Here is a 14,538-nt window from a genome sequence, read left to right on the forward strand (position 1 = left end):
AAGCTGCTTGCAGAATTTTTTCTTTGTCTTTGGTTTTAGCGAGAGTGATTATGATATGACTTAGTGTTTTTCTTTTGGTTCTATCCTATATGGAGTTTGTTGAGCTTCTTGGATTGTCAGCTCTTCATCATTCATTACATTAGGGAAATTTTCTGTCAGCAATTTTTCAGTGATCTTCTCTGCATTTTCCATTTTCTCTCCCTGTTCTGGAACTCCGATCACTTGCAGATTTTTGCTTTTGATTGTATCTTACATAATTCTCAGGGTTTCTTCATTTTCCTACATTCTTTTTTCTGATTTTTCCTCAAACAGAGTTGTATCCAAGTTTTTGTCTTCAATTTCACTGATTCTGTCTTCCATCATTTCAAACCTGCTCCTCAGCCCTTCTATAACATTGTCCATTTCTGAAATCTTGTTGTTTATCCTTTGGATTTCTATTTATTTTTGTATGATTTCTAGTTGTGAGTTTATTTTTGGCATTTTGTTCCTGTATTCTTTTCCTGAATTATTCCATTTTTTTGTCTATAATTTCCATGAACTTGTCTGCCTTTTCCATAAATTTTGTCTATTTTTTCCTCATTTTTGTCTGCTTTTTGCTTCAACTTTTGGATTGCTCTGAATATTAGAGATTTGAATTCCCTGTCAGGTAGTTCTATTGCCTTTTCTTCTACTGGAAAGTCACTTGGTGTTTTATTTTGGGCACTGACTAGAACCATCCTGTCCTGTTTTTATATGTTTTGATATTGTCTGCTGTCATCGGACATTCAGTAGTTATTTTCTTCATTTCTTGATTGTAGATTTGTTTGTTTTGTCCTGCTTTTTTGTTTTATTTGGTTATGACTGAGCAGGCAGGCTGTGTGTTCTTTGTTGTTTGTTCTTCTGTAGTCACAATACTTTTCACCTCCTTGTCCAATAGGCAGGGCCAGTCAATCAATTTATGGTGCAGCAGGATGGGTCCAGCTGAAGGGGAGGGGCTGGGATGGGTTGTTTGTGGCACAAACTAGCACCAACAGGGTGGGCCAGTAATCAGTGCTGGGCAGGTTCCAGTAGGCTGTGCCCATGCTGCTCAGGGTTGTGATGTTCAATGTACGGTGCAGATAGGCAGGAAAGAAGGGGGAAGTTGTGATGCGTGGAGCCGGTACGGGTATGGGAAAGAGAAAAGAGAGAAACAGCAGCTAAAAATAAACAAGCAAAGAAAGAAAGAAAAAAAAGAGTACTAAGGGAGCTGCTGTTGCAGTGGAGAGAAAAGAAACCAAGAAATGGAGAAAAGCAAAAGGAAAAAAGAAAGAAAAAAAAACTAGATAAAAATTTGGAAAAGAAAAGAAAATCCCCTTGGAGTCCCAGAGTCCCACCCATGGGGCTGCTAAGACTGGGGAAGTGGCTCCCAGGCTGCACGGTATAGCCTGGCTAGAGGGAATATAGACTTCACACAGCACCAGGGATTCAGGAGACAGGAAAAGAAGGTAAGTGTAGAGAGACCAGAACGGAGAAATGAGGAAAGACAGAAAGGGGAAAAGAGAGAGAAAAGAAAGAAATGCTCCCAGGGATCCCACCTACATGGCTGCGCAAATTAGGGGAGTAGCTCCTAAGCTGTGCAGTGCAGCCCAGCTAGAAGGGGCTTCCAAGCTGCAAAAAGAAAAAGAAAACAAACAAAACAAAACAGAACAAAGAAAAAGAAGGCAAAAAAAAAAAAGTCCCCAAGGATCCCACCAGCATGGTGTGGGCAGGGGGAGTGGTTGTAGATGAAAGTATAGATGGCACACAGAACCAGGTGTTCCAGAGAAAGGAGGGGGAGGTGGTAGGAGGCAAAAGAGACAGAAAGAACCAACACCAGCTCACAGTCCCAGCCAGTGTGGGCCGGGCAAATCCAAGCAGCCTGAAGCCAAAGCAGTTGCCTCCCAGATAAGAGACTGTGGCTGGCATGAAGCAGAGGAGTCCAAAGCAGGGAGGAAGAAGGAGAGGGTTAGGGAAGTGTATATAGCTCATTACTGGGTACTCTGTCTCCTGCTGGGGACTTCGTGAAGCTACTTTCTCGTACTTTCTGTCTGCTGATCTCTGACGTGGGTGGGGCGATCCAAGCGGGACAGACGCTGTACATCTCAGCTGGCAGAGCCACTGCAGCCAGCCAGCAAGCTCGGAGGTAGAACAGTGAGGAGAGAATGGGGGATGGGAAAGCGTGTATCGCTGGTTACAGGGTGCTCTGTCTCCTGGTGGGAGTTCCACAAAGCTGCCTTCCTGTGCTTCGTGTCTGCCAATCCCCGACGGGAGTCCAAGATGGCAGATCCATGCTGCCTTAGCAATGGGGCCCTCGGCAGGTCTCTCTCCTTGCTTTCTGTCCTCTGTCAGCTTCTTATTCCATTTGGTGCTTGGCTGAGTTCTTTATCTGTTCACTTGATACTTCAGGTTCCAGGAATGACGTTTGTCTCTGTTTTACTTATTTTTTCCCGTCTTTGCTGTAGAGGGATGGCACAGTGCTTCTGCCTATGACGCCATGTTGGTTGGAGGTCCCAGGAATTAGGTCTTGAGGAAATAAGTAATACAGACAAGAAACAGAATTTTAAGTAGAAAGAGTATCCCAAAAGAGATGTGAAAAGAATCCATATCTATGAATGATTGGCTGCTACAAAAAACCCAAACCCGTTGCTGTTGAGTCAATTCTGACTCATAGCAACCCTACAGCAGAGAGTAGAACTGCCTCGTAGGATTTCCAAGGAGTGGCTGGTGGATTCACACTGCGACCCTCTGGTTAGCAGCCTAGCTCTTAACCACTGCACCACCAGGACTCCCCACACTATGAAAAAAGAGTGGGAATTATTGGAAATTAAGACACATCTCCCAATGTGAAAAACTCACTTCATGAAATAAACTGCTGAGTGGCTCCATGAAGATTGAATTTGTTAAATAGAAGATTGAGCTAAGAGATTTTCCAAGAATAAAGTTAAAAACAATCAGAGAGATTTAAAATGTGAGATAAAAATTAAAAGACATGGAAGATAGTTCCAGTTCCTGTCTTACAGGAATTCCAGGAGGATAGGGCAGAGAGGACTCAGAAGAAGCACAAAGGCATTAGAAAAGAATACTTACTAGTGCTGAAGATTTGAGGTTTTTAGACTTAAATGGTTCCATAAATAATGTACAAAAATAATGAAAAGGTCACTTTAAATATGAGGTAAAAGTTTGAAACTCCAAAAATAAAGGAAATATTTTTTAAACATTCAGAAAAAAGAAGAAATTGTCTTCAAAGCAATGAAAAACAGATTTGCGTTAAATGGCTCATTAACAATACAAGATGCTGCAAGACAGTGGAGGAATGTCTTACAAACTCTAAGGTAAATTAGTTTTAAGTTGGAACTCTGTATGCAGGCAAATTAGCATTGAAGTGGCACAGGTGAAATAAACACACTTTGACACGTGCGAAAACTTCGAAAATATACCATTTCAAATACTTTTCAGAAAGAATTATCTGATGATATACTTCAGCAAAAGAAAATATGAAACCAACAGAGAAAAAAATGTGGAATACAAGAAACAATGGCAAGCAAAACAATAGTAAAATCTATGGAAAATCTAAATATGTACTGTCCAATACAGTAGACACTAGCCACATGTGGCTATTGAGCACTTGAAATATGGTTAATCTCAATTGAGTTGTGCTATAAATGTAAAAGATACCTTAAAAGATTTTGTACAAGAAATAAGAATGTAAATAATTTTTATATGATATGATACTATTCTGGATATGCTATGAAGGTGAAAAAGACTCAGAATAATTAATACCCAATCATTTTCCGCTACAATAGTGCTCAAACTGTCATTCATTCTAATTAATGTCATTTGTTAATTAGATATTAATCTCTAATTTCTGTTTTGTTCTCTCTTTGATCCAAGAATATATGGATATGTGTTTTATAAAACTCCAAATAGTTTTTTCATTTGTTCTAGGTGGGAGAGTAAAGGATGCAATCTGTTCCGTATAACTGCTATTTTATTAAGCTATGCACACAGAATGTGGCCTGTATATGATTCTATTCTTTTTAATATTTTGAGGGTTCCTTGAAGGCCAAATTTGGAAATGCCCCATGACCTTTTGAAAGCAATGTACATTTTCTGTTGCATATGATGTTTCATATAATCTAATAAATCAAGTTTGTTCATTGTATTATTCTAATTCTCTATATCTTTATTTATATTTGTCTTCCTGTTTGTCATTTTATGAGAGGGAGGTAATATCTTCTACTAGGATTGTGGATTTGTCCATTTCTTTCCTTCTTTTTTTTTTAAAAACAATTCTTGCTTTCTACATTTTGATGTTTTACTGTAAGATTTACAAAATTTCTTTAGTTTTATATTCTTGGTGAATTATAACTTTTACCAATATTAAATAGTTCTCTTTGTCTAGGAACCTGGAGTTAATAATGCCATTGGCATTAATTTCAGTTTTCCCTGACATTGATATTGGCTAATGTTTACCCGATATGTCTTTGTCCATGTTTTACGTGTAATTGTTTTCTATTCATTTTGTGTGTGTGTCTTTTAAATAACGTATAACTACATTTAGTGAGTTTTTAAAACCCAGCCATAAAAAATCTGTCTTTTTAATAGGGAAATTTAACTCATTTATGTTTATTGTGACAAGAATATATTTGATTTTGTTCCTGCCATCAGTTTTATGTATGCTTTCTTTCTTTTTTCTTTTATCTTTCTTTTCTACAGTTATTGATAAAATTTTCTTTGTTCTTCATTCTCTTCAATTATTTAGGAGTTTTATGTCTTAAAATTTTCTGTTAATATGGAAAATGCAACCTTTTAGTTTTTGCCACTGACCAAAACAAGGCTTTCCAACATACTTTCACTTCTCCATCTGCCTCTCAACTTCTCGCATTTTGTCGATATCTGGGATTTTTAGTTAGGATTGTAATTGTATTTTTATATAATTCCATTGCTTTCTTTAAAAAAAAAAAAGTTTTATTGAGATAATTTACATGCCATACAATTCACTCCTTGCAAGTGTACCATTCAATGATTCTTGGTATATTCACAGGATTGTGCAACCATCACCACAATCAGTTTTAGAATATTTTCATCACCCCCCCCAAAAAAAACCCTGTACTCATTAACAATCACTTCCTGTTTCTCTTCATCCTTCTCTAGCCCTAAATCAAAACCAAACACATTGCCATCAAGTCGATTTTGACTCATAGCAGCCCTACAGAACAGAGTAGAGCTGCCCCATAGGGTTTCCAAGGAGCAACTGATGGATTTGAACTCCCGATCTTCTGGTTAGCAGACAAACTCTTTACCCATTGTGCCACCAGGGCTCCCCTCTAGCCCTAGCCCTAGGCAACCACTAGTCTAGTTTCTTTTTATAGATTTGCCTATTCTGGACATTTCGTATAAACAGAATCATAAATATGTGGTCTTCTGTGTATGACTTCTTTCACTTAGCATATTTTCAAGGTTCATCCATGTTGTAGCACATATCAGTGCTTCATTTTTTTATTGCTCAATAACTATCCCATTGCATAGATATACTACGTTTTCTTAATCTGATCATCAATTGATGGATATTTGGTTGTTTCTACTTTTTCGCTATTAAAAATAATGTTGCTACTAACACTCACGTGCAAGTTCTTGCATGGATATGTGCTTTCATTATCTTGAGCATATACCTACATATAGCCCTGGTGGTGTTACGGTTAGGGGTTTGGCTGCTACTCAAAAGGTTGGCAGTTCAAATCCACCAGCCACTCCTTGGAAACCCTATGGGGCAGTTCTACTCTGTCCTATAGGGTGGCTATGAGTCGAAATTGACTCGACTTGGCAAGTTTTTTTTTTTTTTTTTGGAAACCATGGTGGCACAGTGGTTAAGAGCTACAGCTGCTAACCAAAAGCTCAGCAGTTCAAATCCACCAGGCATTCCTTGGAAACCATGCGAGGCAGTTCTACTCTGTCATATAGGGTCACTATGAGTAGGAATCCAATCGACGGCAACGGGTTTGGTTTTTTACATACTTAGGAGTGGAATTGCTGGGGCATATGGTAACTTTGGAAACACTGGTGGAGTATTGGTTAAGAGCTGTGCCTGCTAACCAAAAGGTCAGCAGTTCAGTCTTGTGCATAAAATATGCACGTCTATACTATGGAAAATTAGGCAGAGCTGTTGAGTTGAATGAGACAGATCAACATAACATGCTGAGTACAAGAGGGAAGTTGCAGAATAATATATACAGTGTGATCCCATGTAGGTATAGATAAAGAAATGCTGTCTTCCTGCCTCCTATCTTGTCCCCTGTCCCTTTCCCCCTCCCCTGTCCATAGTCCTCTATTCTGCTGCCCAACAGACCTTTTCAAAATTCAAATCTGATCATTGTCACCAGCCCTGTGTCTACCTCACCACTAGTTTAAAACTCAACCTTAGATTGCCATCATTCTTAGAATAAAGCCTAACACATCTCTGTGCTGGCCTGCTGGGCTGTAGCCTTACTCTGGTCAGTGCTAGGCTGAGCTCCAGCCCGTTCCTGAATGCACCACATTCTCGCTACCACTAAGCCCTCACCAGCACTGCCTCTGTGTCCAAAATGTTCTGTAGTAGCTCCTTTTCACCTGATTAACTCTAATTCATTCTTCCAATCTCAATTCAAATGACAGTCTCCTTTCCCAACTCCCTCCATGGCCCCCCAGACCACCCAGGTCTCCTGTTCAAACTCTTGCCACTCTGTGGACTCTCCTTTATCATATTTCCCCCCATTTGTAAATATCCATTTATTTCTGTACCTATGTGATTGATACCTGTCTCCCCTAATAAACAATAAACGCTATTAGGGCAGGAACCTTACCTGGTTTTGCTCAGGATTGCTTCCCCAGGACCAGGCACAGGGTAGGGGTTCAGTAAATAGTCACGTAAGGAGACAGCAAATGCATTCCCTTCTCAGCCTTCCAGGCTCGCCTTCTCAGGGCAGCTGTGCCTCTCCGTGTCAGTCAGACGCCTTCCCCTGTGTTCTCACAACACCTTGCCAGGCTCTCTCTAGTAGTATGCAGCCTCCTATTTCGGTTGTCTGTTCACACCCTGCACCTCCCCACCAGCCTATGGGCTCCTCCCCATGGACCAGCCCAGCCCTTGACACAGGCACCAAAGACTTCAGCAAATGGGCCATAAGTAAATGAGGGAGCACTCAATCTGCCTTTCTCCCCTTGTCTCCAAAGGCTCCTCTGCAAAGTCCTGCTGGGTGTGGGTTGGGCAGATGAGGCTAACTGTGGCAGGCTGAAACTTTCCAGCACCAAGGGATGGAGCAGGCTCTGGAAGAGGCAGGCCAGCTGCAGCTGCTGGGAGGGAGTCCCCTTTAGAGGAGGAACGATGGTATCTGTCAAGCCTAGGTACAGTGATAAGAAGTGTCCTCAGCACCAAGGAGGCCCACTGCAGGGAATGTGGTGTCTCACTGGGAAGGGGAAGTCAAGGGACCCCAAAGAATAGACCCTGTTCTGAGCGGTCTGAGAGGGAATCCCACATGCCTGCACCAGAACCCTGCACTGTGGCTGAGGAGAACTACGGACCATATCCCAATATCCCCACACCCACCCACTTTTGCATGTTGCTCTTTCCACCTAAAATGGAACCCTCCTTCACTCCTACATACCCAAATGGGTGGCCTTGAGGAAGGGACTCTGGAGTCACATCCAGCCACGAGCTGTGTTTTCCAAAGACAGTGCAGAGGGAGGAGGAGTCTGAGTCAGCGAGGGGAAAGGCAAGGTCAATGCCCACATGGCTGAATGTCCAGTTCAAGGGCGAGACTGAAATGTTGAGGGTCAAAAGGAAGAGAAAAGGGAGCCAGCAGCTCAGAGCACAGCCTGCATACGTAGAAAGACTGCCGGAGTTCCTGATACTAAGACAAGTAGCTACTTACAGTTCTGCCACATTGCACAGCTGCTCCTCCAGAGAGCCTTTCCCGATCCCCAGATAGAAGAATGTCCCTCCTCTCTCCTACTACAGGCTGAACCATAAGAAATTGCTGGCACTCTGCCACTTTTGACCTACATAAACAGCAACTTCACATGGTTCAACATACTAGCCTTTGACAGCAGAGTCACTGTTGCTTTCCTCTGTTTGTCCACAAGTGCTGCCACGTAGCAGATGAACAAAGGAAATTATTGGTTTTATAAATTTATTTTTACTTTGCCAAATAAATTACGAGTAGTTTCTTACAGAGTTACTCTAAAGTCCTTGAATAAAAATCAGTTTGTGCACAACTTTGCAAGAACCCTTTATTATGTAAAGAGGGGCACACTTGCAGTCAAGAAACAGCAGATACAAAGAGAAAGGGAACTGATATTAGCTAAGAATCTATTGGGTGCTATTACGGATTGAAATGTATCCCCCAAAATATATGTTGGAATTCTAACCTCTATACCTGTGGGTGCAATCATCTAATGTAATGCAATCCATCTCCATAATGCAATCTAATGCAATATAATCCATCTCTTGAGGTCATACCGGTATAGGGTGGATCCTAAACCTAATCACTCCTGAGTTATATTAAGAGCAGTGTAGCCACAGAGACATGCAGGCACATGTGGGGAAAGGCAGATGCCACATGAGGACCACTAAGGAGCCAAGGAATGCCTGGAGATATCAGCAAGGAAGGGATCAACATGGCCAAGACCCTGATTTGGACTTTCAGCCTCCGGAGCTGTAAGAAAATAAATTGCCATTCTTTAAGGCCAGCCATTTGTGGCATTTGTGTGACAGTGGCACTAGGAGACTAAGACAGGCACTATTCACTGTATTTCATATTTGCTCTTTCATTGACTCAACAGGACAATCCAAAAAGGAAGAAATTGTTGTATGTATCCATTTCAAAAATTAGGGACCTAAGTTTCCCAGAGGTTATGAAATGTATCAAACATCACATAGCTGGAATAAGTGGTAGAGTTCTAATTCAGGTCTAGATAGACCTAAGACCCATGATCTTTCAACCCCACCACTAAGGTGATTTTCTTGCAAAGTATTTCATTCTTACCTAGTGAATGAAGACACCTCGAAAAAGATCAGTCCTCCGGGGAAAAGCATAAACACGAACGCAAAGTATACAAAGAAGAAATCATTGAAAAATAAGCAAGAGTTCTCTTTCATGATTCTTACAGTATTACAGTTCCTGTGTTTCTGTAAAAATATCCCATTCTGGTGTAAAGTGTAAAATTATATAAAGGTGTCATTGCTGTATATTTGTCCTGGGTGTTCATAATCCATTTTGCAAGCTCTTCCTTATCATTCTCTGGGATTTGGGAACTACAGGTTTGTCACATTTCTTGGAAGGAGGTAACTTTCAAGGAAACAGAGTCAAATCCACCATGTAGATTAAGATGCTTTAAACAATGTTGATGAATTTACACACCCAAGGCATTATTTCTGAGGCACACCACATTTTTGTATATAATAATTTTGTAATATATTCCCCCCATGGAGCCTTGATGTCGCCTGTCAAGGAAGGACAAGAACGCAATGTCTTAAGTTTCCTAGTGCTATTGTAACAGAAATACCACAAGAGGGTGGCTTTAAAGAACAGATATTTATTTTCTCACAGTTCTGGAGGCTACAAGTCCAAATTGGAGTCTCAACCATGCTGATTCTTTCCTTGCCTGTAGCTCTGTGTATTCCTTGGTTCTTGGGAGAGCCTCACATTGCATCTCTCTTGCCCCATGTGTTTGTGTGTCTGTGTCTAATCTTCCCTTTACGTAACTCAGGAGTGATTAGATTTAGAACCATCTACACTGGTATGACCTCAAAGGATTGATTGATTACATTACGTTACATTGCATTATTGAGAGTGATTGCATTAGATTATGTCCACAGGTGTAGAGGTCAGGATTCCAACACATATTCTGGAGGGATATAATTCAGTCCATAACATGGAACCTTGACCTGGAATTCTAAGACTTCAAGGCCAATATTATCTAAGCAGTTTCCCCCTACTCTTCCGTGGCTCTGTGGGCTCTTCCTCCTTGTCTGCCCACTTCTGAAAAAGGAAGAGCTGCTACAGGAAGCAAAAGGAAAGTGGTCAAGTACAGAGTAGAAAAACCAAGAAATGAAAACCTTAGGGATATAAAATGAAAACATACCTGGTGAAATGTTGAGACAGGTATACTCTAGTTAGGAGAGGCAAGTCATGTGCAGTTACACGTGTGAGAGTTTGGGAACATCTTCATGCCCAGGTCACCCCACTTATTAGGCACTGCGATGGTTGTGTGTCAACTTGGCTGGACCATGATTCTCAGTAGTTTGGCAGTTATGTAATCATGTAATCACATCCATGATGAGATCTGCTATGAGCAAGAAATCAGTTGAAAGGGAGTTACCTTGGAGGGTGTGGCTTGCATCCAATATATACAGACTTTCCAGCAAAGCTTGGTGGCTTTTTCTCACTCTAGATCCTGAATCCAGCTAGTCATGATCTGACCTTTGGTTCTTGGTACTTGAGCTAGCAGCTTACCTGCCAATCTTGGGATTCATCAGCCTCCACAGCCCCTGCGCCAGCAGCCAGTGGTCTCATTTGCCAACCTTGGGTTCATCAGAACCTGCAGCTACATAAGTCAGGAGAACCCTCCAGCCTAATGCCTAACTCCCAGACTTGGGATTTGTCAGCTTCTACAAATGCGTAAGCCATTTCCTTGAGATAAAACTCTCTGTCTCTGTCTCTCTCCATCTATATATGGAACCCTGAGGGAACAGTGGTTAAAGCGATTGACTACTAACTGAAAGGTCGGCAGTTTGAAACCACTAGCAGCTCTGTGGGAGATAGATGTGGCAGTCTGCTTCCGTAGAGATTTACGGCCTTGGAAACCCTATGGAGATGCTATGAGTTGGAATTGACTTGATGGTAGTGAGTTTGATTTTTGGTACACACACACACACACACACACACACACACACACACTTCACTGGTTTTGCTTCTCTAGAGAATCCAGCCTAAGAAAGACACCAAGTGGAGGTTCTCAGCCCAAGTACTAGGCACTGAACCATTCTGGTCCTCTCTTAACACTCATTATTCTCCATTATGCATTCACTGAGATTTCTAGAACCTAGACCCAGAATTTAAAAAAAGAAAAGAAAGCGCAAACTAGGAACACACAACTAAAGTTAATAAAAGGAATTTTCAAAATAAAAGCTACTTCATAACAAGCACATTAGGGTTCTGAGGAGCATTAGGCTTTGCCTTTACCGTCAGTCCTTCATTTGACAGAAAGGTCTGTACAGCACACATCAAGAGGAATTACAGGCATCAGGAATACACTGAATGGAACTGCCAAGTGATAAAGGGGAAGGAGGGGGTGGGCGAAGCATTTCAGCACTTCAGAAGCAGAAAAACAAATCATTGTCCCCACCCTCCTCTCTCCCTTTACTAAATTTCCAAAATGATGTTGGAATTGGGGTTAAATAAAGCCATCCCAGTTGCTCTCCCTATTAAATTTATGTCACAAATAATCCATTTGCTGTCTTGGACATTGTCTGAAGTTTTTGTCTTAAGCAATCTAAATGAGGATAAGAGAGTCAAAGGAAATTTAAGCTACATGTTGAAGCTATGTGGGTTATGTAGAAAGTTGGACTCCATTCGTGCAAAATAAAGTAGCTATGGGAATATTCTATGGGAAATTTCCCTTTGGATGAGTTAAAAGAAAAAAAGCCACCAATGCTTTGGAAAATAATGACATACAAGAAAGGGCATGAGGATGGTAACATAACAGAAGTGAGTCAGCATGAACGACTACCTCGGTCACGCGTGAGACACTCTAGCACCTGGAAGAGGGCGACCCAGTGACTCGAGACCTGACTCAAATAAATCCCATGATTTCAGCCATCACTAGGGAATCTTGCTGTAGTTAATTCTCAAGTAAAATTATTGTTCATTGACTTTAATTTTTAAAAAATATTGGCAGAGGTGGGAAGTCATTAAATCAAACACAAAACAACATGACAACGAAAATTTAAAATGTTTGGGAATCACCGGCTCACTGGGTGATTCCTTCTTTAGATGTTGCTACCCACCTAAAAAACTAGTCCTTTCTCTCCTTATCCAAATTGCTGAGAACATGTCCTGTACTTTCACCCTCCATGACTCATGCATCAAACATCCAATCTCTGTCCCTGACAAAGTTTTTGCCCACGTCGGGAAAAATCTAGAAGAATCAATCTGGCTTTCTTTTGCTCTCTCTCTCTATTGTGCTCTGTATCTCTCTCTAGAATGGGAATCTCAAGTCAGTTGATCATAGTGGAGTAGCTTCACTAACACAGTCTCATAGGCAAAGGTTCACACCATGGAACTTTCTGTAAAATGTCAAGTAAATTATGAACACACCACACACACACACACACACACAAACCTCCTTCATCTTAAACTGTCAGAACTGCTTACAACAAGTTTTCTACTTAAGGTAAACAAAAGTATGTGTATATATATATATTTGGGTTTCTGATTTAAGATACAAATAGGTAGAAATGTAGATACTCAGCTGGCCTGGGATAATAAGGAATCTTTACTATTTGTGTTCCCTCCCATAAAATCTAGGCAAGGATGGCATAATAATTGCTCATATTTATTGAGCATTGATCATATGCCAAACTCTGCATGAATTATCTCCTTTAGCCCTCACAACAATCCTATGAACTATGTGCTATGTTATTCCTATTTTACAAATAAGGAACTAAGGCTTAAAGAGTCTAACAAGTGGCAGAACCAAGCTGTGAATCCATTCTTACTGCAGGGTCTGTATTCTTTTTTTATTGTGCTTTAAGTGAAAGTTTACAATTCAAGTCAGTTTCTCACACAAAAAGTTATACACACATTGTTATGTGACCCTAGTTGCTCTCCCTACAATGTGACAGCACACTCCTCAATTCCGCTCTGTATATCCCTTGGTGTCCATTCAACCAGTTCCTGTCCCCTTCTGCCTTCTTATCTTGCCTCTGGTTGGAAGCTGCCCATTTAGTCTCATGTATCTTTCTGGGATCTACTTGAGCCAAGAAGCACTCTCTTCACCAGTATCATTTTGTGTCTTATAGTCCAGTCTCTGTTTGAAGAGTTGGTTTCAGGAACAGTTTTAGTTTTAGTCTAACAGAGAGTCTGGGGTCCATGTCTTCTGGGGTCCCTCCCATCTCAGGAAGACCATAAAGTCTGGTCTTTTTATAAGAATTTCAGTTCTGCATCCCACTTTTCTCCCACTCCATCAGGGCCTCTCTGTTGTGTTCCCTGTCAGGGCGATCCTTGGTGGTAGCCAGGCACCATTTAGTTCTTCCAGTCAATGACCATATTCTTAACTACTAAGGTTGACTGCCTCCCTACAGAATATTATAGACAGAGCACAGCAGCAGGAATTGGCAGAGTGCCCTGGCTTCAAGTCCTACTTCTGTTACTTTCCACTAGGTTGTTTTAGGACACTAAGTAAAATGAAAGAACAGAGAAAAAAATGTTTGACCAAACAATGCCCTAGCTATTTTCTAGCTCTTCTGTTCTGATTTTCCAGAAACCACAAGTCTGTCTTCCTTGAGTCTAAGTGATTGTTCAGTATGGTGGTAGGGGACAATCCTTGCAAAGGAGCTTTATAAACTGGAAAGGGCTGTGCTGGTGTTGGCAACCTGGCAACCTATCAAAGAGTGAAGTCAAGGTTCTAACCTATCCCCTGGGCCTGTGGGACAGGAGTGGGGATGAGAGAATAGCTACATATTTGTCCCCAGCTTTCCAAGCAATAATAGCAGCAGCAGACCCCTGTGCAGTACAAACCAAAAACTGTTAAGTGCACACATTTGCCTACATGGTAGACTGCATTTACACAGCCTATTAACATTTATTCAGTGACCAAGGTATGTAAAACTCTATTCTAAACATAATACATTTCAGCCTTGTCTTTCAAGAATGATGATTTGAGGAAGAAATGTGTGACAAATAATCGCTTACTAGAAAGCTGAATCAAGAAAAAGTTGTTATTAAAAGTATAGAGATCAACCAAAAGAAAATCACCAAGGCATATCATAATCACAACTCACTAAAATCAAAGACAAAGAAAGAATCCTGAGAGCAGCTCGAGAAAAACAAAAAGTCACATACAGAGGGGAAATAACAAATCTCTGATTACTTAGCAGAAACCATGCAGGCAAGAAGGCAATGGAATGACATAAATACAACTGTGAAAAAAAATTGCCCACCAAGAATAACATATCCTCCAAAACTCTTGCTCAAGTATAATGGTGAAATTACGGTATTTCCAGATGAATAGAAATTAAGGGAATATGTAAAAACCAAACCAAATTTACCAGAATATTAAAGGGAGTCCTTCAGTTTGAGAATAAATAATATCAGACAGCAGCCTGAATCTAGGACGAAAGACTGTGTCAGTCAGACACCAACCTAAGTAACGATCTCTCAAGGATTAATCAAAACTAAAAGATTTACAACAGAGAGCCAGAGAGGTTAATCCATAAATGACAACAACGTCGGAACAATAAAAGAGGGAATAAATGATATAGGTATAGAACTTTCAAATGGAGAAGAG

The 14,538-nt window shown here is 40.8% G+C and overlaps 1 long non-coding RNA gene across 2 annotated transcripts in view; it reads right to left on the reverse strand.

Moving 5' to 3' along the window:
• Nucleotides 1–14,538, reverse strand: part of LOC111752738 (uncharacterized) — a 176,092-nt gene that overhangs the window by 149,555 nt on the left and 11,999 nt on the right. The window contains exon 2 of one of the 2 annotated variants that reach the window (XR_010321159.1): nucleotides 10,114–10,314. This is a non-coding gene — a long non-coding RNA (uncharacterized LOC111752738). Of the gene's footprint in view, nucleotides 1–10,113; nucleotides 10,318–14,538 lie in introns of both variants that reach the window. The other variant, XR_010321160.1, reaches the window with a different exon arrangement.

This window comes from Loxodonta africana, chromosome 1, assembly GCF_030014295.1.
Source record: "Loxodonta africana isolate mLoxAfr1 chromosome 1, mLoxAfr1.hap2, whole genome shotgun sequence".
Classification (NCBI taxonomy): domain Eukaryota; kingdom Metazoa; phylum Chordata; class Mammalia; order Proboscidea; family Elephantidae; genus Loxodonta; species Loxodonta africana.